General features: G+C 38.4%; 1 protein-coding gene across 20 annotated transcripts in view; it reads left to right on the top strand.

Moving 5' to 3' along the window:
* Positions 1–25,646, top strand: part of LCOR (ligand dependent nuclear receptor corepressor) — a 133,877-nt gene that overhangs the window by 27,834 nt on the left and 80,397 nt on the right. For 2 of the 20 annotated variants that reach the window (XM_070363848.1, XM_070363850.1), the window contains exon 3: positions 9,739–9,790. The exons of 16 other annotated variants lie outside the window; for them this stretch is intronic. The gene's annotated coding sequence lies outside the window, so the exon portion shown is untranslated. Of the gene's footprint in view, positions 1–7,657; positions 8,018–9,469; positions 9,554–9,738; positions 9,791–25,646 lie in introns of those variants that run through there. 2 more of the 20 variants (XM_070363849.1, XM_070363854.1) reach the window with 2 other exon arrangements.

Raw genomic sequence — 25,646 nt, 5'->3', positions numbered from 1 at the left:
AAGGAACATAAAGGAATTGATTGGAAAAATAGTTGGAGGAACCTGGTTAAACACTTCTAAATGTATATTCCTCCCTATATTCACTAAAATAAAATAGAAGTAATAAATAAATTGTACTATTTTACATTATATATAAGCACAGTACAGTTTTCATTATGAATATTTTTGAAGTGTTGTGTAAATTTTTAAGGTTAATAATTTCTCAAATAGAGTGTAACAATGAGAAGTTTTGCCTCCACTCATTTCCCGTGTTTTCTAGGTTTACTTTTTTCTGTAACCATTTTTATGGTGTGTTCTTTTAGTGTTTTTGTGTAAAAATGAAAACAGATGTTAGTATTTTTCTTTTTTCCCCTTGTCTTAGCTGTAATGATACATACAGAATACCTTCTTTGATACCTTGCTTTTTTCACGTAATGTGTCTCGGCTGTCTTTCCATATCAGTATTTAAAGAGCACTCTCATTCTTCTTCGCAGCTTCATTGTATTCCATTGTGTGGATGTGTACTATAATGTAGTAAACTAGGTGGTGGTTAAGCATTTGAATTTTCACTTTTCACTAACTATGCTGCAGTGAAGAATGTTGAATGTGTACTGTCACTGCGGAACTCTTCACAATGGCCAAGACATGGCTGGGTGAATGGATAAAGAATATGCGGTACATACATACAGTGGAATATTACTCAGCCATTTAAAAAACTGGCATGTACCTAACAGAAGCAGAAGATATTAAGACGAGATGGCAAGAATACACAGAAGAACTGTGTAGGATACACTCCCAGATATGGTATTACTGAGTTAAAGGTAAAATGTATTTGTAATTTTGCTAGATATTGCCAACTTGCCCTCTACACAGGTAATATAATTTTGTATTCTATCCATCATTGTAGGAGAGTGCTGTTAGGAGAATGTCTGTATCCCCACAACTGTACCAATATAGTATTGTATTTGACTTGTGGATTTTTGCAAATCTGATAGCTAAGAAATATTCTCAGTGTAGTTTTCATTAGCCTTGTCTGATCCTCTTATTTTTAAGGCATTTGCATTTATATTTGATCTTGAATCACCTCTTGCAGTGATGGTTGTGATACATTGCCATGGTGAAAGTAGTAATAATATTTTAACAGGAGAGGAAAAGGAGGTGATGATTGTTATTAGAAAAAAGACTTCTGGATCCTCTCCCTTCAACTCATGAATTTTTATATAATTGAAGATTGGTTCTGAAAGTTCAAATGCTTTGCTCTTCCCGCTTTAGGAAGCCTACAGTGTGTGATTGGCACATCAGAGCCATTCAGGTTTTTCTGAGCATTCCTTTTGTATGCTTTCAAGAAAACATAGATTGTTGTCATGCAGTCTCTTTAACCTACTTCACAGGATTGTAGAAAATTGTTCAAATCTTGCTGGAGGTCTGGACTTGTATTCACTCTGGGTGTTTGCAAAGCAGACTCTTATCTAGTTGGTGTAAGTTGCTTTCTCTAAATGTTTTTGCTTTCATTTAGTGAGTTCTACAGAATGCTAGATGCCTTCTTTTATGGTGCTGTTTGTCTCCAGCTTGCCTATTTTATCTGTTGTTTTTGGCACTTTCATTCTTTCAGAGTCAGCATTCTGTTTACTGAATGTCGGGAGAACAGTTTTGAGCTTTTTGGTAATCATGTCACTGATGAACTCTGAACTGAAACCCATTTCCCTAAGCAGTTATGTTTCTGTAGCTAATAAATACTGTCTTGGCATTCGTTTATGAATATTATTATTTAATTTCTTAAAATCTGATATCTAACAAATTATAGGAGAAGTATATAATAGAGCATACAACAGATTAAGGGTAATATGAATAAATGTGCTCAGTTATGAAGGGAACAACAGGCAGAATAAGGGTAGAAACTGATGACTCACAAAACAATCCTGTATTCTAAGAACCAAGTTGATAAGAAAGTAGATACTCAGTGATTCATAGATACTGATTCAAAATGTCGTCTGTCAAATAAAGGTATATTGACTTACAATGGACCTCTCAAGTAAGGACAACCTCTTTGCTTTGGGAGCAGTCTTTGTTTAGATGGTTGAATTGCATTTTTAATTTATTCATTGAGTTAAATGTTCTGTGAACATTTATGCTAACTACTAAGCACAATGCTAGATGGAGGGATACAGTGGTGTACATAGGAGACTGTTCTTGTTCACATGTAACTTAGAGTCTGTTGGCAGAAATAGAGCTGTTAATCAATAAGAAACCTGTAACTAACTGCCCAGTGAGAAAAGAGCTCTGCAAGGAGACACTGTTCTCACTGTATGTGTAATTGTGTTCGTGGAGGGGGACAGATTGAAGAAATAGAAATTCAGAAGAATTTCCAAGAAACTTTTATTTAAGAAGTGAAAAATGAATGAGTTAACTAATTGGGGGAAGGAAGAGGAGAAGAGTAGCAGGTTGAGAGAATTCTTTCAGACAGGGTATCAGAGGATGTTTTCAGAAGACAAAAAGAAAATAGACCATGGTTTCCATGTTAGGATTCTGATTTATATAAACATATTTCCTTTTCACCACTTGGTGACACTTAAACGTGCTTTGTGTGTATGTGGGCTTAATGGCTCAGTGATGTCTAACTCTTTGCAACCCCATGGACTATAGTCCACCAGACTGCTTTGTTCATGGGATTCTCTAGGCAAGAATACTGGAGTTGGGTAGCCATTCCCTTCTCCAGGAGATCTTCCTGACTCAGGAATTGAACCCCAACCCCATGCATGAACTAGGCTGAATTTTGGTTGTGGAGTATTCTTTGACTGTTTTTTTTTTAATTAGAGAAACTGGGGCCTTCCTTGGTGGTGCAGTGGTTAAGAATCCACTTGCAGTGCAGGGGACACAGGTTCCGTGCCTTTTGGGGAACTAAGATTCCACATGCTGAGGGGTAACTAAGCCTGCACGCCGCTACTACTGAGTCCGTGTGCCACAGCCCGAGAGCGTGTGTGCTGCAATGATGAGATCCCATTGGACGCAGGAAGATCCTGTGTGCTGCAACTGAGACCCACCCCCACCAAATAAATAATAAATAATTTTAGAGAAACTGGAAAGGGGGGTGGGCACTGGATGTGAGGAGGAAAATATGTTGTGTACTCAGGCACTGAATATTTCTGTAAATGGACAGTTGTACAGTCACTTCCCTTAGAGAAGCTTGAAGGCATTACTGACTTGGCACGTATTCTTGTCTTACCGTTTTCTCTTTCCAAGTTCAAATAGGAGTGATTTTTTTTTAAACCACCATTTTTATTGAGAGATAATTAAAATGCACAGTTCTAAGTTTTGACAGTTGTGTATACCCACTGTGACCTCCTCCAAAACAAGACCAAGAACTTCCTGAGAAGTTTACTTCTGTCCTTTTCTGGCCAGTTGTTCACCACCATAATAACTGATTCCTATCACATTAATTAGTTTGCCTACATCCTAGATTTCATATAAAAGAATCATATAGTATGTATTCTTTTGTGTCTGGCTTCTTTTGCTTAAGCAGATATTTGTGTGTGTGATAGTCATTCCTTTTTAAAGTGAATTTATTGAGATATAACTCATGTAGCAAATAATTCACCTGTTTACTGTGTACAAGTCAATGATTTTTAGTGTATTAATAGAGTTGTGTAACGATTATCACATTCAGATTTTAGAGCATTTTTGTCGCTGCAAGGGGTATCATTATATTCAGTTTACAGAATAGAACCCATACGCATTTAGCAGTCATTCCTTGTCTTGTCCCCTATCTTTTTAATCCTGCAGCCATAGACTGTTACGTATTTACTGTGTCTCTGTAGATTTGCGTATTCCAGACATTATTAGTTCATTTTTTATTGCTAAGTGGTATTCCATTGTATAGACTTACCAAATTTATCTGTTTCATTGCTGATGGACATTTGGGTTTTATTTCCAGTTTGGGGTTACTATAAATAAAGCTACTCCATAAGCACTTTTGTTTAAGTGTTTTTGTTTCTGTTGAGTGAATCTCTAAGGGGATTGTCATGATAGTTGGTTCATTGCTGGACTATGAAATGACTCCCTGCAGGCATAGGCAGGGAAGAATAACTGCTTTTAGGATATATAACTTAAAAAAACAACAGTAGCAGCAACCAAATTCAATAACTTTCAAAAGTCACAATACCTGCCATTTCATAGAGTTCAAGATAGAATCATGGTTCTCTCAAGTCACTTCCTCCCCCAAGAAGGGGGTTTTATTGTCGCTTTTGATAGTCTTTAATGGACCCAAGAAAGCTGAGTGCCGAAGAATTGATGCTTTTGAACTGTGGTGCTGGAGAAGACACTTGAGAGTCCCTTGGACTGCAAGGAGATCCAACCAGTCAATCCTAAAGGAGACCAGTCCTGGGTGTTCATTGGAAGAACTGATGCTAAAGCTGAAACTCCAGTACTTTGGTCACCTCATGCGAAGAGTTGACTCATTGGAAAAGACCCTGATGCTGGGAGGGATTGGTGGCAGGAGGAGAAGGGGATGACAGAGGATGAGATGGCTGGATGGCATCACTGACTCGATGGACATGAGTTTGAGTAAACTCTGGGAGTTGGTGATGGACAGGGAGGCCTGGCATGCTGTGATTCATGGGGTCGCAAAGAGTCAGACATGACTGAGCGACTGAACTGAACTGAATGGACCCAAGTAGTCTATGCCACACAGAATCCGACCTTCTCACCAGTTCAGTTCAGTCGCTCAGTCGTGTCCAACTCTTTGCAACCCCATGAATCACAGCATGCCAGGCCTCCCTGTCCATCACCAACTTTCGGAGTTCACCCAAACTTACATTCATCGAGTCGATAATACCATCCAGCCATCTCATCCTCTGTCGTCCCCTTCTCCTCCTGCCCCCAATCCCTCCCAGCATCAGCGTCTTTTCCAATGAACTCTTCACATGAGGTGGCCAAAGTGTTGGAGTTTCAGCTTCAGCATCAGTCCTTCCAGTGAATACCCAGGACTGATCTCCTTTAGGATGGACCGGTTGGATCTCCTTGCAGTCCAGGGGACTCTCAAGTCTTCTCCAACACCACAATTCAAAAGCATCGATTCTTTGGCGCTCAGCTTTCTTCACAGTTCAACTCTCACATCCATACATGACTACTGGAAAAACCATAGCCTTGACTAGACGGACCTTTGTTGGCAAAGTACTGTCTCTGCTTTTTAATATGCTATCTAGGTTGGTTATAACTTTCCTTCCAAAGAGCAAGCATCTTTTAATTTCATGGCAGCAATCACCATCTGCAGTGATTTTGGAGCCTCCAAAAAAGTAAAGTCAGTCACTGTTTCCACTGTTTCCCCATATATTCCCCATGAAGTGATGGGACCAGATGCCATAATCTTAGTTTTCTGAATGTTTAGTTTTAAGCCAACTTTTTCACTCTCGTCTTTCACTTTCATCAAGAGGCTTTTTAGTTCCTCTTCACTTTCTGCCATAAGGGTGGTGTCATCTGCATATCTGAGGTTATTGATATTTCTCCTGGCAATCTTGATTCCAGCTTGTGCTTCTTCCAGCCCAGCATTTCTCATGATGTACTCTGCATAAAAGTTAAATAAGCAGGGTGACAATATACAGCCTTGACATACTCCTTTTCCTATTTGGAACCAGTCTGTTATTCCTTGTCCAGTTCTAACTGTTGCTTCCTGACCTGCATATAGATTTCTCAAGAGGCAGATCAGGTGGTCTGGTATTCCCATCTCTCTCAGAATTTTCCACAGTTTATTATGATCCACACAGTCAAAGGCTTAGGCATAGTCAGTAAAGCAGAAATAGATGTTTTTTTTTGGAACTCTCTTCCTTTTTCTATGATCCAGCAGATGTTGGCACATGTGAAATAAGAACTTCCCCTAAACTTGTCCTGTCATTTGCCCTCCAAAAGTGGTCTCAGAGTCTGTAGCTAACTCACATTCTGCGTCTGAAAGTCCAGATAGCTGGAATTCAGTGTGAACGCTGTTGTTCAGACACATGTGGCTTACATCGTAACTTCAGTGTCAGTACACTGAACTTGTCTGAACAAGTTTTGTTAAACCTGCAGAAATTTAAAAAACAGTGGGACAGTGTACCATCAGCATCAGCAGCCATAATTTAGGTATTGTTACATCATGGAGTCTTTAGAAAACCAGCCTTTTGGTTGACTGGGAGACGTTCATGAGCTTTCGTGAACCTCTCTTGCTTGTGGAAAAGACAGCATGGGGCATTTCATGACCCTGAAGGAATTTTGTTGGAAATTTACTGAGTTGTGAGTCTTTACTAAAACGGAAAACTTTCCAGATAGAATATTTGTTGCTAAGCATATCTGTATTTCCCATGTGATAAAACTGTTAGGCAGTTGGTCCCTTTTAGTAGCGATTAGTATGCTGACATCTCAAATCTTGCAAGAGGCTTGCCAATTTTCCTCACTTTATAAAAGTTTTTATCACTTCTATATACTCCATCACTGAAGAATCTTTTTGATTCTTGCCTGTCTGTATTGCATCCAATCTTTGACTCACACTGCCAATGTAATTTTTCTGAAACATGCCATTATCCTGTCAGAAATCCTTCAGTGGGTCCCCATCTTCTTCAGGATAAAATCCAGACTTTTATAACGTGGCTTTCCAGGAGCATTTTAACCTACTGCTTACAATTTTACCTGATTTATCTCCATATCCCAATAATCAACATGGTAATAGCTAACATTTATATAGTACTTACTTTATATGCCAAGCTCTGGCCTAGGCCATCATAATAAACTATCTGTAATTCTGCAAATAGATCACATACTCCCATTTCATACCTTTTGCTCACTCTGTACCCTGGAGTACTATTTTCCAGTCTTCATCTGTATAATAATGCCTACTTGTTCTTTCACATTCCATTCAGACGTCACTTCTTAGAAGCTCAATTCCAAAATTCATTTTCTTCATCCCACCTCCACTCCTCACCTCTTAAAATTGTTCTGAGATGCCTGGGCAATGCATGTATAGTATCTAGAATTGAGCAGAACACAGTTTTTCCTCCCTGTGCTACATCTTCTTTTTAGTGAGTATGGTTCGGTAAGAGTGACTTGCCCTAGTTTAAGGTCAGAGAGAACAAGATTTATGACTATTCATAATCAACATCACCTTCTCAAAATCTGTGTTTGAAAACACCTGGGTCCAGAGGCAAAATTCTTAGTCTGATAATATAGTAAGATAGTCCTTGCCTTTGAAGATCCCAGATTCTAGTGGGAATAGACAGACTTACAAATGGCTAATTATATGTAGCTAGATCAGAGATTTAAACATTAAAAGAAAAAAAGCCATAAAAGAATTAGAAGAAGCCTAGGCAACTTTTTTCTGTCATTGAATTTGGAAAGGCTGAAGGATCTAAGCTGTGAACTATAAAGGAAATGATTGCTTTATTTAAAAATGAAGTATTTTACATGATAAAAAAATTCCATAAAATAAAGCAAATAGAAGAGTAAGATTGTAGCTTTTGTTAATACATAACCTCTAACCTCTGCCATATATTAAAATGAACTTGTAGCATTCAGAAAGCAAAAAGGATTAACAACCCACTAGAAAAATGGATGAGAAAATGAATAGAGAAGAAAATGAAAATGATATCACAGAGAAGTCAGAGACATCAGTAAACATGAAAATTGTTCAAGATTAATTCTAATTGTGGAATTGCAAATTAATTTATTTAAAAAATAATTTTATTTATTTATTTATTTTTGGCTGTGCTGGGTCTTTGTTGCTGCACAGGCTTCTCTCCGGTTGTGGCACGCGGGCGCTCCTCTCTGGTTGGGGGCTTCTCGTTGCTGTAGCTTCCCTTGTGGCACATGGGCTCTAGGATGCATGGGCTTCAGTAGTTGTGGCTCTGGGGCTCTTGAGTACAAGCTCTATAGTTTGTGGCGCATAAACTTAATTCCTCTGTGACATATAGAATCTTTCTGGAACACGTCTCCTGCATTGGCAGGTGGATTCTTTACAACTGAGCCACCAGGGAAGCCCATGAATTGCAAATTAAAATCTTTTGACTATCATGTTGAGGTAAGTTGTGTCAAAAGTTCACAAAGCCATCTTAAAGCTCATACTGGACTAAGATGAAAAACTTGAATATAAGGAAAAAGTAAGGACTGCAATAGATTGAACCGTATTAAATAAGTAAAATTGCAGGAGTTCATAATGATATTTTTAAAATAAAAAAGCAAAAATAACTATTGATCACGTTTGGATATTTCAAAGGTGTCAACTCATTATTAAGAAAATTTATACATAGAAAGAAGCATGTATTTTGTTGCAAAGTGTATTTCAGAGTAACCAAAGAGTCAATAGCGAAAAGCTCTTTATAAGTTCAGTTAATAAATGAGGATGGTATGAAAGTGTTAGAAAAGTCACCATTTTGTGCCCATAATACAATAATAGGTCTGGACAGATTATTGGTGGATGCTAAAAGTATAGGTAAAGGTGTTAGGTAACTAATGGTGGGTGCAAGGTAATATTCTAAAGTCACTGATCAATCTTAGCATGACTAAAAGTAGGAAAGACGTTATATGTCTCTTGATTAGATAATATTGGAAAGGCACAGGACTTCTTGTGAAGTATTCTACCCTAAAAAAATTAACCTGAATCTAATCATACAAAGTAACAGAGAACAGATCATCTAAGGTTTATTAGGTTGTTGTGAGGACTTTGGCTTTCTCACGTGGGGTGAGATATGGTGCGAATAGCCAGTTTCCCCCATAGCTCACTTAGTACTTCGAGTAAAGTTTGGCTGCATTTTATACAGTCAAACCTGATTTTATTTTCTTTATTTTTTACAGCAGTTTAAGGTTCACAGTGAAATAGAGGGGAAGATAGAACTTTGGCTTTTACTATTAATAGTAAAGTCAGGTGCATTTCAGGCTTTTGAGCAGAATGATCTGGCTTAGTCTTAACAAACTACCTGACTGCTATGTTGAAAGTAGGCTGGGAGAAGGGGGAGCAGGAGTATTAGCACAGATGCCAAGTTGCGAGATTTTGTGTTAGTCCAGGTGAGATGTGAAGGTTGCCTGTACTGCATACTAGTAGAGGAAGGGAGAAGTGCTTATAACTGTAAATATATTAAGTTGGCAGAAGATTGGTTAGGATTAGTAGAGACGGCATGATTTCTGATTTAATGAGGGGCATGAGAGAAAGATAAGGAGGACCATAGAGGTTTTGGTTCAAGCAATTCAAAGTGCATTATTACCTTTAGAAGGGGATGACAGAGGATGAGATGGTTGGATGGCATCACAGACGCAATGGACATGAGTTTGAGCAAGCTCTGGGAGTTCGTGATAGACAGGGAAACCTGGTGTGCTGCAGCCCATGGGGTCGCAGAGAGTCAGACATGACTGAGTGACTGAACTGAACTGGACATTTAACCAGGGTGGGAAAGACTGTGAGAGCAGATTTGGAAGAGAAGATAAAGAATTCAGTTTTGAGTATCTTCCTCTTAATAACTATTCATTGTGAATATAGTACTGCCGAATATTAAGAACCAAGAATGTGAGACAGTTGCTGTGAGAAGGCCTTTCATTGTCAGTTTCACATTACTCCTTAACTGTGAGTTCTCACTCATAAGCTTGATATTGTTTCTGTATTTTTTTGTTTTGTTTTTCCATTTAAAATTTATGTATATAAAACCTACTTTGTGCCAGGTACTATTCTCTCAAATTCCTCAAGTACTAATTTTTTTTTTTTAATTCTCATAAAAACCTTGTGAGGTAACTGTATTGCTTGTTTTACAGATGAGGCACTGAAAAATTAAGGAACTTGCCAGAGGTCACACAACTAGAAAAGGTAGAGTTATATCTCATACTCTTAAGTCCTAGGTTTGGTTCCAGAGTAAATGTGAGTCAAATAAAGTGAGCCTGTGAGGCTGCAAAACAAGCATGCATGCTCAGTTGTGTCTGACTCTTCGTGACCCCGTGGACGCAGCCTGCCAGGGTCCTATGTCCATGGAATTTTTCCAGGCAAGAATACTGCAGCGTCTTGCCATTTCCTTCTCCAGGGATCATCCAGACCCAGGGATCAAACCTGCATTTCCTGCATTGGCAGGCAGATTCTTTACCACAGTGCCACCTGGGAAGCGACTTGAGGCTGCAAATGCTGGTACAAAAAGCCCTAGAAATTACGTCTCAAGGTGCTTTTAACCGAGGCAGGCTTTTACGTGAATCCTTTTAACATCAAAAAAATTTATTTATTTGGCTGCATCAGGTCTTAGTTGTGGCCCTAAGGACTTTTGTTGTATTATTCAGGATCTTTCGTTGTGGCATGTGGACTCTAGTTGCGGCTTGCAGGCTCAGTGGTTGTAGCATGAGGGCTTAGTTGCTCCATGATATATGGGATCTTAGTTCCTCAACCAGGGATCAAACCTGTGTCACCTGCATTGCAAGGTGGATTGTTTACCACGGGACCACCAGGGAAATTCCTATGTGAGACCTTCTCGAATGTAATGGTTATCTAAGTAGGAAAATATCAATACTGCATTCTTATCCATTCCTTAACATAATAAAGGCCGTATATGACAGTCTCACAGCTAACATCATACTCACGAAGGAAAAGCTGGAAGCATTTCTTTTAAGATCAGAAACAAGACAGGGATGCGCATTCTCACCACTTTTATTCCGTATGTATTGGAAGTTGTTGCCACAGCAGTTAGACGAGAAAAGGAAAAGAACTTCAAGTTGGAAAGAAGTAAAACTGTCACTGTTTGCAGATGGTATGGTACTATACATAGAAAATCCTAAAGATGCCACCAAAAAGGCACTAGAGCTCATCTATGAATTTGGAAAGTTGCAAGATACAAAATTAACATACAGAAATCTGTTGCATTCCTATACAATAACAATGAAATGTCAGAAAGAGAAATTAATGAAACAATCCTATTAACCAGTCACATCAAAAAGAATAAAATAAACCTCTCCCTAAAGAGGTGAAAGACAGGTGCTTGAAAAACAGTGACACTGTTGAAAGAAATTGAAGATGAGACAGATGGAAGGATACACCATATTAATGGGTTGGAAGAATTAGAGTTGTTAAAATGGCTGTACTACCCAAGGCAGTCTACAGTTTCAGTGCAATCTCCATCAAAATACCAAAGATATTTTTCACAGAAATGAAACAAAATAATTTAAAATTTTGTATGGAAACAGAAAAGATTGCAAATATAACAATCTTGAGAAAGAAGAGCAACACCGAAGGAATCATGCTCCCTGACTTCAGACTGTATTACAAAGCTGCAGTAATCAAACAGTATGATAAACAGTCCGACACAAAAACGGACACGTAGACCTATGGAACAAAATGGAGAGCCCAGAAATAAATCCACGCACCTTTAGTCAGTTAATCTATTGGCAGTGGAAGCAAGAATATGCAGTGTAAAAAGTCTCTTCAGTAAGTGGTGCTGGGAAAGCTGGACAGCTCCAGTGTAAAAAGAATGAAATTAGAATAGTCTCTAAACCATACATAGACCCCAAATGGATTAAAGACCTAAATGTAAGGCTGGAAACCATAGCATTCCTAGAAGAAAACACAGGCAGAACTTTCTTTGACATAATTCATAGCAGTATGTGTGTGTGTGTGTATAATTCTGATTTGTCTCCTAAGTCAAGGAAACAAAAGCAAAAATAAAAAATTTCCCTGGTGGCTCAGGTGGTAAAGAATCTGCCTGCACTCTTGGAGACCCAGTTTTGATTCCTGGGTTGAGAAGATCCCACGCAGAAGGGCTTGGTTACCCACACCAGTATTCTTGCCTGGAGAATTCCGTGGGCAGAGAAGCCTGGCAGGCTATACAGCCTATGGGGTCACAAAGTTGGACACAACTAACACTTTCAAATGAGACTTAATTAAACTTGAAAGCTCTTTTCCACGGCAAAAAGACCATTGACAAAACAAAAAGACAGCCTATTGAATGGGAGAAAATATTTGCAGATGATGAACCAATAAGGTTTATATCCAAAATATATAAACAGCTCATACAACTCAACATCAAAAAAATTGTGATTTAAAAATGGGCAGAAGACCAGAATAGACAGTTTTCCAAAGAAAACATACAGATTATTTCCAAAAGACAATGAAAAGATGTTCAACATTGTTAATCATTCAGTTCAGTTCAGTTCAGTCACTCAGTCATGTCCGACTCTCTGCGACCCCATGAATCACAGCATGCCAGGCCTCCCTGTCCATCACCATCTCCCGGAGTTCACTCAGAATCATGTCCATTGAATCAGTGATACCATCCAGCCATCTCATCCTCTTGTCCCCTTCTCCTCCTGCCCCCAATCCCTCCCAGCATCAGAGTCTTTTCCAATGAGTCAACTCTTCTCATGAGGTGGCCAAAGTACTGGAGTTTCAGCTTTAGCATCATTCCTCCCAAAGAAATCCCAGGGCTGATCTCCTTCAGAATGGACTGGTTGGATCTCCTTGCAATCCAAGGGACTCTCAAGAGTCTTCTCCAGCACCACAGTTCAAAAGCATCAATTCTTCGGCGCTCAGCCTTCTTCACAGTCCAACTCTCACATCCATACATGACCACAAGAAAAACCATAGCCTTGACTAGACGGACCTTTGTTGGCAAAGTAATGTCTCTGCTTTTGAATATGCTATCTAGGTTGGTCATAACTTTCCTTCCAAGGAGTAAGCGTCTTTTAATTTCATGGCTGCAGTCACCATCTGCACTGATTTTGGAGCACCCAAAAATAAAGTCTGATACTGTTTCCACTGTTCCCCCATCTATTTGCCATGAAGTGATGGGACTGAATGCCATGATCTTCGTTTTCTGAATGTTGAGCTTTAAGCCAACTTTTTCACTCTCCACTTTCACTTTCATCAAGAGGCTTTTTAGTTCCTCTTCACTTTCTGCCATAAGGGTGGTGTCATCTGCATATCTGAGATTATTGATACTTCTCCCGGCAGTCTTGATTCCAGCTTGTGCTTCTTCCAGTCCAGCGTTTCTCATGATTTACTCTGCATAAAAGTTAAATAAGCAGGGTGACAATATACAGCCTTGACGTACTCCTTTTCCTATTTGGAACCAGTCTGTTGTTCCATGTCCAGTTTTAACTGTTGCTTCCTGACCTATACACAGATTTCTCAAGAGGCAGGTCAGGTGGTCTGGTATTCCCATCTCTTTCAGAATTTTCCACAGTTTATTGTGATCCACACAGTCAAAGGCTTTGGCATAGTCAATAACGCAGAAATAGATGTTTTTCTGGAACTCTCTTGCTTTTTGCATGATCCAGCGGATGTTGGCAATTTGATCTTTGGTTCCTCTGCCTTTTCTAAAACCAGCTTGAACATCAGGAAGTTCACAGTTCACGTATTGCTGAAGCCTGGCTTGGAGAATTTTGAGCATCACTTTACTAGCATGTGAGATGAGTGCAATTATGCAGTTAATCATTAGAGAAATGTAAATCAAAGCCATAGTGAAATATTACCTCACAACTGTCAGAATGGCTGTCATCAAAAAGACCACAAATAAAAAATGTTGCTAAAGATTTGAAAAAAGGGAACCCTTATACACTATTGGTGGGAAGATAAATTGGTGTAGCCACTATGGAAAACAATATGGAGGTTTCTCAAAAAACTAAGACTGGAATTACTATGTGACCAAGCAGTTCCACTCCTGGGTGTATTAATCTGGAAAAAAAGAAAATGCTAATTCAAAAAGACACACTCACTCTGATGTTCATAGTAGCATTATTTACAGTTGCCAAGATATGGAAGCAACCTAAGTTGTGTTCGTCAACAAATGAATGAATAGAAAATATGTGTATGTGTGTACACACAATGGAATACTAATCAGCCATTAAAAAACAAGTTTTGCTATTTGCAACAATATGGATGGACTCAGAAGGTATGCTAAGTGAAGTAAGAGAAATACAAATACCATATGATGTCACTTATATCTGTTAATGTATTTAACAGAAAAGAAACACTCAAAAATAACTAATTGGTAGTTACAAGTGGGAAGAGAGAAGGGGGCAGGGGCAAGATAGGGGTAGGGAATTAAGAACAAACTAGTATGTATAAAAATAAAGCTACAAGGAGGTATAGTATGGCGCAAGGAATATAGTCAGAATTTTATAATAAATACAAATAGAATGTAACCTTTAAAAATTATGAATCACTATTTTATACACCTGAAACATATAGTATTATACATCAACTAACTACACCTCGGAGAAGGCAATGACACCCCGCTCCAGTACTCTTGCCTGGAAAATCCCATGGACGGAGGAGCCTGGTGGGCTGCAGTCCATGGGGTTGCTGAGGGTCAGACACGACTGAGCAACTTCCCTTTCACTTTTCACTTTCATGCATTGGAGAAGGAAATGGCAACCCACTCCAGTGTTCTTGCCTGGAGAATCCCAGGGACGGTAGAGCCTAGTGGGCTGCCGTCTATGGGGTCACACAGAGTCGGACACGACTGAAGCGACTTAGCAGCAGCAGCAGCTACACCTCAGTTTTTAAAAAAGAAAAATGTACTGCATCTTTGTGGTTTGTTTACGTGACACCTCTGGCATGTTGCAAGTTTGTTTCGGGATTTGTGAACTGATGTTATTCCGTGTGCTCCATATATTCTCCTATTTAATATTGCGTCAGTTGCTTGACTGATTAATGGTGAAAATCCTTAAGGAGTTGGCTGGCCTATTTGCACTGTTATTGGTTTTACCCCTTTTTTCTTTTTTGGCTGCATCATGAGGCTTGCAGGATCTAAGTTCCCTGACCAGGGGTTGAGCCTGGGCCCCTGAAGTGAAAGCTCCGAGTCCTAACCACTGGACCACCATGGAGTTCCTTTGTTTACTCCTTTTGGCTCAGACCTCCATTGCCCCAAAAGGCAGTGTAGCTTTTTAGTTCAGATTTCTTTTTAATAGTCACAGTGACCTTTACAGCTGTCAGTTTGAAATGATATAATTTTGCAAAGTGGTTTATATTATTTGTTTTTCCTTGAGGGTTCATCCGTTTCTACAAGGGGATGATGATGGTACTGGCCCTTTTAGGTTAATGCTCCTCTAAGGACCACATAATAAGTATAAAATAGTAATAATACCTGTTTCAGAATTGTTGGGAAGATTACATAAAATAATGAGTGTCAAGTTTTAGAATACAGCCTTACTGTTAGCTGGCATTATAATTTTGTAATATGTGATATAAAATGATAAAGATGTTTATATATTGCATTTATGAACATGGTATATAGCAAATATCAAGCCTGCTCCTCTTTTGGGATGTGAAGCAATAGTAATTTAAGAATATTAGCCAGTATTTTTGGTATTGTGATATTTTATAGATTTTTATAGTGGGACTATCCTCTTAAAAACGATTAAGTCTGTTGCCTGCTAAACTTAACCACATTTTGGTGTTTGTAATTCAGTATTTCTCAAGATATTTCTCTCTTCTTTGGAGAGCACTAATTTAGTTATTTTTTATTTGATAATAGCTTCCTTTTAAGGGAGTTTTAATACCCTAGAAACTGTTCTCAAACCTTTTTGGTCTTGAGACCCCTTAAAAATTATTGAGCTATTTGAAGAGCTATTCTGTTAATAATTTGTTTGAAAATAACAATCATCAACCTATTATATGTTAACACTTTAGTGAAAATTGTAGTTTTCCAAAACAAAATAGTTAAGTGGGAAGAGGGGCATTGTTTTTACATATTGCAAAATTCTTTGAAGTCTATGCTAATAGAAGATAACTGGATCCTTATCTACTTTTTCATTCAGTTACTGTGTTTGTTATTTTGGTTGAAGTTTTTGAAGAAAGTCTAGCCTCACACAGGAATATTATCAGAAAAGGGAGAAATATGTTAATAGTCTTTCAGATAACTGGATATTTTTCTTGGATACAGCACCAAAACTTCATGAGTAATGTTTCTTTTTTTCTTTTAATTAATAAACTATTTTTTAGAGCAGTTTTAGGTTCACAGCAAACTGTGAAAAGTATTGTGTTCTCATGTATGCATAAACTCCCCACTGTCAACATATGGAATCCCAGTGGTACATTTATCACAATTGATGAGCCTACATTGACCCATCACTACCGCCCAAAGTCCATAGTTTACATTAGTGTCCACTCTTGGTGGTGTACATTCTGTGGGTTTTGACACGTGTATCCACCATTGCAGTATCATGCAGAATAGTTTCACTGCCCTAAAAATCTCTTGTGTTCTGCATGTTAATCCTCCCCTGCCCCCATTTCATCCCAGTCTTTGCAGCCCCTGAGTACTCTCTTCCTGGCTTGTCGTGGCCTGGCTTCTCACTGTGGTCTTCTATGGCCCTTTCTCTATTCAAATGAAAGTGGGGAGCGCTCTCTGGTATCTGTTCTTCTTTATTTTTATTTTCTTTTGATTGAAGTATAGTTGAGTTAACACTGTTTCAGGTATACAGCAAAGTGATTCATTATGTGTGTGTGTATATGTATATGTATTTTTTTTCAGATCTTTTTCCATTTGGGTTATTACAAGATATGTAATACCCTGTGTTACATAATAGATCCTGGTTTGTTTATTTCTTTGGTTTATGTTTTTAGTTATTAAATATTATAATTGTATAATATTGAGAAATATAGAACAAAATACAATTATTGGAAGATAATTGCTCTACAATATTGTGTTGGCCTCTGCCACACATCAACACAAATCAGCCACAGGTATACATAGGTCCCCTCCCTCCTGAACCCCGCTCCCATCTCCCACCCCATCCCACCCTTCTGGGTTGTCACAGAACACTAGATTGAGCTCCCTGTATCGTAGTGTGTATCTGTTTTATTTGATTCATAGAAATCTTTTAACTTTGATGAAGTTTAGTATTTGAAAGTTTTGTTGCTTGTGCTGTTGGTGTGTAAGAATCCGTTGCTACATCTAAAGTCACAACATTTTACCCCTGTTTTTTTTTAAGAGTTTGTTTTTCCCTTATGTTTAGATCTTTGATACATTTTGGGTTAATTTTTTTATGTGGCGTGAGGTCAGAAATCCAACTTAACCTTTTGCGTGTGGCTATTCAGTTGTCCCAGCATCATTTTTTATTTATTTATTTTTTAATTGAAGGATAATTGCTTTGCAGAGTTTTGTTGCTTTCTGTCAAACAGTATCATTTGTTGAAAAGGCAGTTCTTTCCCCACTGAATAGTGTTGACAGTCTTGATAAAAATCAGTTGACCACTGATGTATGGGTTTACTTCTGGATTCTCAGTTCTGTTGGCCTGTATGCCTATCCTTGTGTCAGTGCCACACTCTTTTTAGAAATTCATTTATATATTCATTTATTTTTACCTGCGCTGGGTCTTCGTTGCGCAGGCTTCCCCTAGTTGCGGCAAGTGAAGGCCACTCTTTGTTGCGGTGCGTGGGCTTCTCATTGTGGCGGCTTCTCCTGTTGTGGAGCACAGACTTCTAGGGTGTGCAGGCCTCAGTAGTCACAGCACACAAGCTTCGTAATCGTTCTGACCGTATGAAATTTTCCCAGACAGGGACTGTACCCATGTCCTCTGCATGAGCAGGCAGAGTCTTAGCCACTGCATCACCAGGGAAGTCTAGTACTGCCCTCTGATTATTGTGGCTTGTAATAATTTTTGAAATCAGGGTATGGAACTCCTTCAGCTTTGTTCAGCTGTCTTCAAAACATGATTGTTCTGGCTGTTTGGGCTCCCTTGCAATTCCATATGAATTTTAGGGTTAGTCTTTTCATTTCTGCCAAAAAGAAATTTTGCTAGGGATTGCATTGAACATGTACTTCAATTGGGGGAGTATTGACATCTTAACAATATTAAGTATTCTGATCTAGGAACATAAGATGTTTTCCCATTTATTTAGGTCTTTAATTTCTTTCAGCATTGTTTTGCACTTTTTACTATGCAGGTCTGCCACCTCCTTAGTTAAATTTATTCCTAAGTATTTTACTCACTTTGTTACTATTGTAAATGGAATTGTTTCCTTCACTTCAGATTATCCATTGCTAGTGTATAGATGTGGAGAAGGCAATGGCACCCCACTCCAGTACCTTTGCCTAGAAAATCCCATGGATGGAGGAGCCTGGTAGGCTGCAGTCCATGGGGTCGCTAGAGTCGGACACGACTGAGCGACTTCACTTTCACTTTTCACTTTCATGCATTGGAGAAGGAAATGGCAACCCACTCCAGTGTTCTTGCCTGGAGAATCCCAGGGACAGGAAGCCTGGTTGGCTGCTATCTATGAGGTTGCACAGAGTCGGACACAACTGAAGAGACGCAGCAGCAGCAGTGTATAGATGTGCATTGCAAAAGTATAGAAATAGAAACAAATTTTGCATGGTTCTTATATCTGGCAACCTTGATGAATTTGTTTATTAGGTCTAATAGTTTTTCTTTAGGATTTCCTATGTATAAGATCATGATATCTCTGAGGAGAGGTAGTTCTTTCTTTTCAATCTGGATGCCTTTTATTTCTTTTTCTCTTACCAGTTGCCCTGGCTAGAACTTCCAGTGTCCAACAGAGTGAATATCCTTATCTTGTTCCTCTTCTTAGTGGGAAGCTTTAAATCTTTCACCACTGAGTATGTTAGTCCTGAATTTTTCATAGATGCTCACAGTCAGGTTGTAGAGGCTTCTTTCTGTTCCTAGATTCTTGAGTGTTTTTATCATGAAAGGGTGTTGGAAGGGGTCAAATGCCTTTTTTGTGTCAGTTGAGATGATTGTATTATTTTTTCCCATTTCACTCTATTAATATGTGTTTGATTTTTTTCAGTTGATTTGATTTTTTATGTTGAACCACCCTTGCATTTCTGGGGTAAATCCATGGTGCATAGTCCTCTTAATACACTCCTGAATTTGGTTTGCTAATTTTTTTTTGAGGATTCTTGCATCTATATTCATAAGGAGATTGATCTGTAGTTGTCTTGATGTTTTTGTCTTTGGCAGGGTAAAACCAGCCTCATGTAATGAGTCAGGGAAGTACTCATTCCTTTATTTTTTAGAAGAGTTCGAGAAGAACTGATGGTATTTTTATTTTTTCTTTAAATGTCTGGCAGAATTCATCAGTGGAACCATGTGACCCTTGACTTTTCTTTGTCAGAAGTTTTAAAAATCATTAAAAATCACTTTTTATATCCTTACTTTTATTAAGTCTTTTTTTTTTTTTTTGAGTAGTTTATTTCTAAGAATTTGTCCATTTCATCTGTGTTATCTACTTACTGGCATACTCTTGTTCATTTTATTTTTTTGTACTACTTTCTATTTCTGTAAAGTCAGTAGTGATGCTTTCATTTCTGGTTTTGGTAAATTGAGTCTTCTTTGACTTCTTGGTCAGTCTGTCTAAATGTTTGTCGTTATCGTTAATCTTTTCAAAGAGGTTTTAGTTTCTCTGATTTTTTCCTCTATTTTTCTGTTCTCTTGCTTCAAAAACTCTTTACCTACATCTTTATTTTTTCCTTTCTTCTGCTTCATTATCATTTTGGTTCTTCTTTTTCTAGTTCCTTAAGGGTAGTAGGTTAGGTTATTGATTAGTGATAATTCTTTTTTTAATGTAAGCTATGAAATTTCCTCTGAACACTGCTTTTGCTGCATCTTATATATTTTCGTATGTTGGGTTTATTTTCTTATTATTATTCTCAAAGTATTTTCTAATTTTCTTTCTTTCTTTTTATTTTGGCCACACTGTGTGAGTTGCAGGATCTTGGTTCCTTGACCAGGGATCAAACCTATGCCCCCTGCAAGGAAAGTGTGGGGTCCTAACCACTGGACCACCAGGGAATTCCTTACGGATGTCTAACTTACCTCTCTTAGTTGTTTCATCTATTACTGAAAGTAGTGTTGAAGTCTACAGCTATTACTTTTCTTCCCTTCCACTCTGTCAGTTTTACTTCATATTTTGGGGGACTCTGTTGTTAGGTGCTTATAAATTTTTAATCATTGAGTCTTTTTTTTTTTTTTTTTAATAGTGGTGTAGTTGATGTAGGGACTTCCTAGGTGATCCAGTGGTAAAGAACCACCCTCCCAATGTAGGAGACCATCCCTGAGTGGGAAATGCAGGTTCAATCCCTGAGTCAGGAAGATCCCTGGGAGGAGGAAATGGCAGCCCACTCCAGTATTCTTGTTGTTGTGGAGTGGCTAAGATGTGTCTGACTCTTTGCAACCCCATGGACTGCAGCATGCCAGGCTTGCCTGTCCTTCACTATCTCCCGGAGTTTGCTCGGACTCACGTCCATTGTGTTGATGATGCCATCCAACCATATCATTATCACCCTCTTCTCTTCCTGTCCTCAGTCTTTCCCAGCATCAGGGTCTTTTCCAGTGAGTCAGCTCTTTGCACCTAGTGGCCAGAGTATTGGAATTTTGAACAGTATTCTTACCTGGAAAATTCCACAGACAGGAGCCTGGTGCGCTGTAGTCCATAGCATCACAGAGAGTTGGACAGCTGAGTGGCTAAGCACCCACACAGTCGATACACTTTATTATATAATAGAGGTTAAGGTGTACAACATAGTAATTCATAGTTTTTAAAAGTTACATTTCATTTATAGTTACTGTTAAATCTTCTTGGTAGATTGACTTACAGTGTCCTTTGTCTACTGTAACAAGTTTTATCTTAACATCTATTTTGTCTGATGTTAGTACATTCACCCCATTTTTCTTTCATTTGCTGTTCTCATGGGCTTTTTCTTTCATTTTTAACTTCTTCATGTCTTTGAATCTAATGTTGAGTTTCTTATACATAGCATATAGTTGGATCATGGGTTTTTTTTTTAATCCATTCTGCCTTTTATTGGAGAGTATAATCCATTTACATATGATGTAATGACTGATAAGTAAGGATCTTTGCCATTTTGCTATTTGTTTTCTCACATATCCCATGTTACGGAACTGTTAGGTCTTCCTTACTGCCTTTTTATATCATATAACTATTTTCTGGTGTACTATTTTGATTCCTTTTCCACTTTTACTATGCAATTTTTAGTTATTTTCTTAGTGTCTGTCTTGGGGATATGTAGTTAACATCTTAATAATGACTTAGTTTCAATAGTATTACAAAATACTTGGCTCATATGTAGCTGTGTCCCTCAACTTTAGATTGTTATTGTACTGTCAAAAATTTCATCTTTATACATTGTATGCTCATCAACATAAACTTACGATTATTTTTGTATGTAGCTATCTTTTAATCACATAAGGTTAAAAAGAAATTACAAACCAAAACGCAACCTTCTTCCTTCCTTCCTTTATCAAACATTTTATATGTGCTAAGTTGCTTCCATCATGTCCGACTCTTTGTGACCCTGTGGACTGTAGCCCACCAGGCTCCTCTGTCCATGGGATTCTCCAGCCCACTGGAGTGGGTTGCCGTGTCCTTCGCCAGGGGATCATCCCGACCCAGAGATCGAACACATATCTCTTAGGTCTGCTGCATTGGCAGGCAGTTTCTTTACCACTGGTGCCACCTGAGAAGTTCATTTTATGATAAAGTGCTTTGTTTATGCTTTCAGATACTATTCTAAATAGTTTGCAGATATTATCTTAATTTTTTGAGGTAAAAACAATTTTATAGCCCAGGAAGATGAGGCATAAAGAAGACAAATTTCCCAAGGCCATAGAAGCGTTATAATACATAGTCAGAAATCTAAACCCAGGTAATCTGACTCCAGAATCCATGTTCTTAACTACCAGTCTCTCACTTCCTAGAGTACTAGTATTCCTTCTATTACATTACAGCATGGAGTGTAAAATTCAACTGGGTACATAAAACAGATGCACTCATGTTGAAAATTCAGGATAGATAAAGCAAAGAGTACTGGGAGTCAGTTGGGAGGAAGACCTATGTCGTTGAAAACCAAGCAGGATCACGACTTGAAATTTGAGAGAAGGACACTTTAGGCAAAGGAGCAGGATGAGGCAAGGGATCAGACAAGCAAAAGCAAGGTGAATTTGAGAAACAGAATACTTTTGGGTTGAGTGTGCTTGAAGAACATTGGGAAAGTATATTGAAAAGGTCCACTTTGGGAAGAATTTAAAAGCTAGACTTCAGAGTTTGAAATTTACTCTACATGCATTAGATAATCACTGAACACTTTTGAGCAGAGAGAAACTATTAAGAATTTACTTTACATGTACGTATATATGTGAATCTGAAGGCTAGCTCAAAATTTAGTGTCATTTTAAAATTTCTAAAATATGGTGAAGCTTATTTCAGTGGGGTCCAGAGTAAAGTTTGATCTTTTGTACTGCTGTACATTAAAGTGTGTTGGAGATGTGTTATAAAGTGATGATTTTTTAAATTTGCAAATTAGATATGTTTAAGTAAATGTGTTTGATTATATCAAAAGGGAGATGCTTCCTTTCAGAATCATCTCTTGTGTGAGAGGTGGGGTGGTGTAATGTGCATTTAATTACATGCCATGTACAGTCGTTCAGGTCAGCACTGTTTTTTGAGTCCTTCTGAAACCAGTGTGTTTGCCAAGTACTGAAAGTATAACCATAAATAAGACTTAATCATAATTTTTCAGTCTCTTTTTCTTCCTAACTGGTGAACATTGGAATGCTCTAGTACTCATTCTTCTTCCTTCCTTTCCTTTTTCTTTTGTTTATATTCTTTACCATTATAGTTTATTACAAGATATTGAATATAGTTCCCTTGCTGTACAGTAAGACCTTGTTTATTTTATATATATTAGTATGTATCTGCTAATCCCAAACTCCTAAGTTATCTCTCCCTCACCCCCTTTCCACTTTGGTAATCATGAGTTTGTTTTCAGTGTCTATGAGCCTATTTCTGTTCTGTAAATAAGTTCATTTGTTTTTCTTCTTTTAGATTTCACATATAAGCAATGTCATGTACTTGTCTTTGTCTTACTTAATATGATCTCTAGGTCCAACCATGTTGCTGCAAGTTTCATTGTTGTTTTTTTTTTCTAAAGCAAATAGAACTCGGTATTATTTATTGTTTGCAGCGTATGGGATTTTAGTTCCCTGACCAGGGATTAAACCTGTGCCCTCTGAAGTGGAAGTGCGAAGTCCTAACCACTGGACCACAAGGGAATTCCCCAAATTTCATTCTTTTTTGTGACTGAGTAGATCCATCTAGTCAGAGCTATGGTTCCCCAGTAGTCACGTACGGATGTGAGAGTTGGACTTTAAAGAAAGCAAACCAATGAAGAATTGATGCTTTTGAACTGTGGTGTTGGAGAAGACTCTTGAAAGTCCCTTGGACTGCAAGGAGATCCAACCAGTCCATCCTAAGGGAAATCAGTCCTGAATATTCATTGGAAGGACTGATGCTGAAGCTGAAACTCCAATACTTCGTCCACCTGATGTGAAGAGCTGACTCATTGGAAAAGACCCTGATGCTGGGAAAGATTGAAGGCGGGAGGAGAAAAGGACGACAGAGGATGAGATGGTTGGATGGCATCACCGACCCAGTGGATATGAGTTTGAGTAAACTCCGGGAGTTGATGATGGACAGGGAGGCCTGGCGTGCTGCAGTCCATGGGGTTGCAAAGGGCAGGCACCACTGAGCAACTGAACTGAACTGATAGATATATCTGATATGTATATCTTCTTTGTTCATTCATCTTTTAATGAACATTTAGGTTGCTCCCATGTCTTGGCTGTTGTAAATAGCGCTGCTGTGAACATTGGGGAGTGCATGTATCATCTTGAATTAGCGTTTTATCCAGATGGATGTTAGGAGTCCGATTGCTTGATATATGGCAACTAGAGTTTTTACAGGAATCTCCATACTGTTTTCCTATCATAGTGGCTGCATCAATTTACACTCCCATCAACTACTGTAGGAGGATACTCTTTTCTCCACAACCTCATCAGCATTTATTACTTGTGAACTTTCTGATGATGGCCATTCTGATCAGGGTGAGGTGATGCTTCATTGTAGGTTTTATTTACATTTCTCTAATAAATAGTGATGGTAAGCATCATTTCATGTGCTTATTGGCCATCTGTATGTCTTTTCTGGAGAAATGTCTGTTTATGTCTTCTGCCCATTTTTTGATTGGGTTTCTTTTCCTTTTTAAATACCCTCATTGAGTGGATAAGATCTTGTTCGTGCATGCCAAGTCACTTTGCTCATGTCTGACTCTTCAGCGCTATGGACTGTAGCCCACCAGGCTCTGTCCATGGGATTCTCGAGGCAAGAATACTGGAGTGGGTTGCCATGCCCTTCTCCAGATCATTCCAACCCAGGGATCAAACCTATATCTCTTACGTCTCCTTAATTGGCAGGTGGGTTCTTTAGCACTTACACCACCTGGGAAGCCCAGATATGATCTCATGTATTTCTAAAGCTTTAAGTTCTGTCTGTACTTAGATGATTTCCAGTTTTATATCCTGATCCCATTGTCTCCTATTTCAAACTCACTCATCCAGTTGTTTCCTGCACACACCCACTTTGATTTCCAAGAGACAAGTTAGATTTAACGTGTCCAAAACTGAACTAAATTTCTCTATTCCACTTGTTTCTCCTCCAGTCTTCTCTTAGAAAGTTACATTACCATTTACCCAGTTCTCAGACCAAATAAAGCCTAAGTGTCCTCTCCCTCATTCTGCTAGTGCATCATCAAAGCAAGTTGGTTTAATCCTCAGGTTATACTCTGTATCCTTTCACTGATTTCTGCCTCCACCACTGCCACTCTGGTTGTCACCATTATTTCTTGCGAAGGCTGTTGTAATAGTCTCATTATAATACTTTACTCATTATCAGTTATCTGTGCAGCCACCTGGTGAACTTAAACAATATAAATCTGGTCATATTACTTCTGTCACTACCAGATATAAAATTAGTGAATTTCTGTTAAATTCAGATCCCAATCCTCTCACGTAGCCTCTGTGATCCTGCCTCTAGATATCTGTCTTGTCTCCTGCTTTCTTACTTTGCTCAGACCACACCAATTTTCTTGCTGTTTCTCAGATATACCATACTTCGTACCCTTCACTGCTTCAGTGCTGTTCCCCTTATCTAGAACGTTCCTTTGTCTTGAATATCGAGATGACTTGCTCACTCAGTTCATTCAGTGCTCAAAAATTCAGCCTCTTAAGAGTCTTTTCCGGACCTAAGAATTCTCCACCCTACTCAGTTTTTCCTCCGCATTTCTCAGTGTTACCAGTAATGGTTTTTCAGAGTTTAGTTATTGCCCACCCCCACCCCCACCACCAGTCTGCTATATCCTTCGACCAGTTCTTCTCTTACTTATCTTTACCTCATTATTATTCATTGTCATTGTCATCATTATTTATATATTTTTATCTCCTCTGCCAGAATTAGAGTTCCAGATAGGAACTTTTGTCTGTGGTGTTCACAGCTGCATCAGTAGTGACTGACTCATAGTATGTGCTCAATAAATATAAGTAAATAAATATCTATAGTTCAACAAGGACAAGAGCCTCAGAAACAACAGAACTTTAAAAAAAAATTACTGAACTCTCAAACAATAGTTTTAGTATCTTTGAGAAAATATGTAATGCCAGAGCTATTATGAATTCAGTAATGCTTTTTAAAGAAATAATGCATTTTGTTCACAGCAAAAAATGCATTTAGAAAAGTAGCGGCTGTATGTGCAAGCACATTTTTATTTAATTTGCAGACAGTGCTCATGTGGATGTACTGACCTTCTAATGACTGAGTTCCTCTAAGGAATTGTGGCCCACAGATTGTGAACTCCTGATGTAATTGACTCATT

The sequence above is a fragment of the Bos mutus genome, chromosome 26 (genome assembly GCF_027580195.1).
Source record: "Bos mutus isolate GX-2022 chromosome 26, NWIPB_WYAK_1.1, whole genome shotgun sequence".
Lineage (NCBI taxonomy): Eukaryota > Metazoa > Chordata > Mammalia > Artiodactyla > Bovidae > Bos > Bos mutus.
This window is presented reverse-complemented; position numbering and strand designations above follow the sequence as displayed.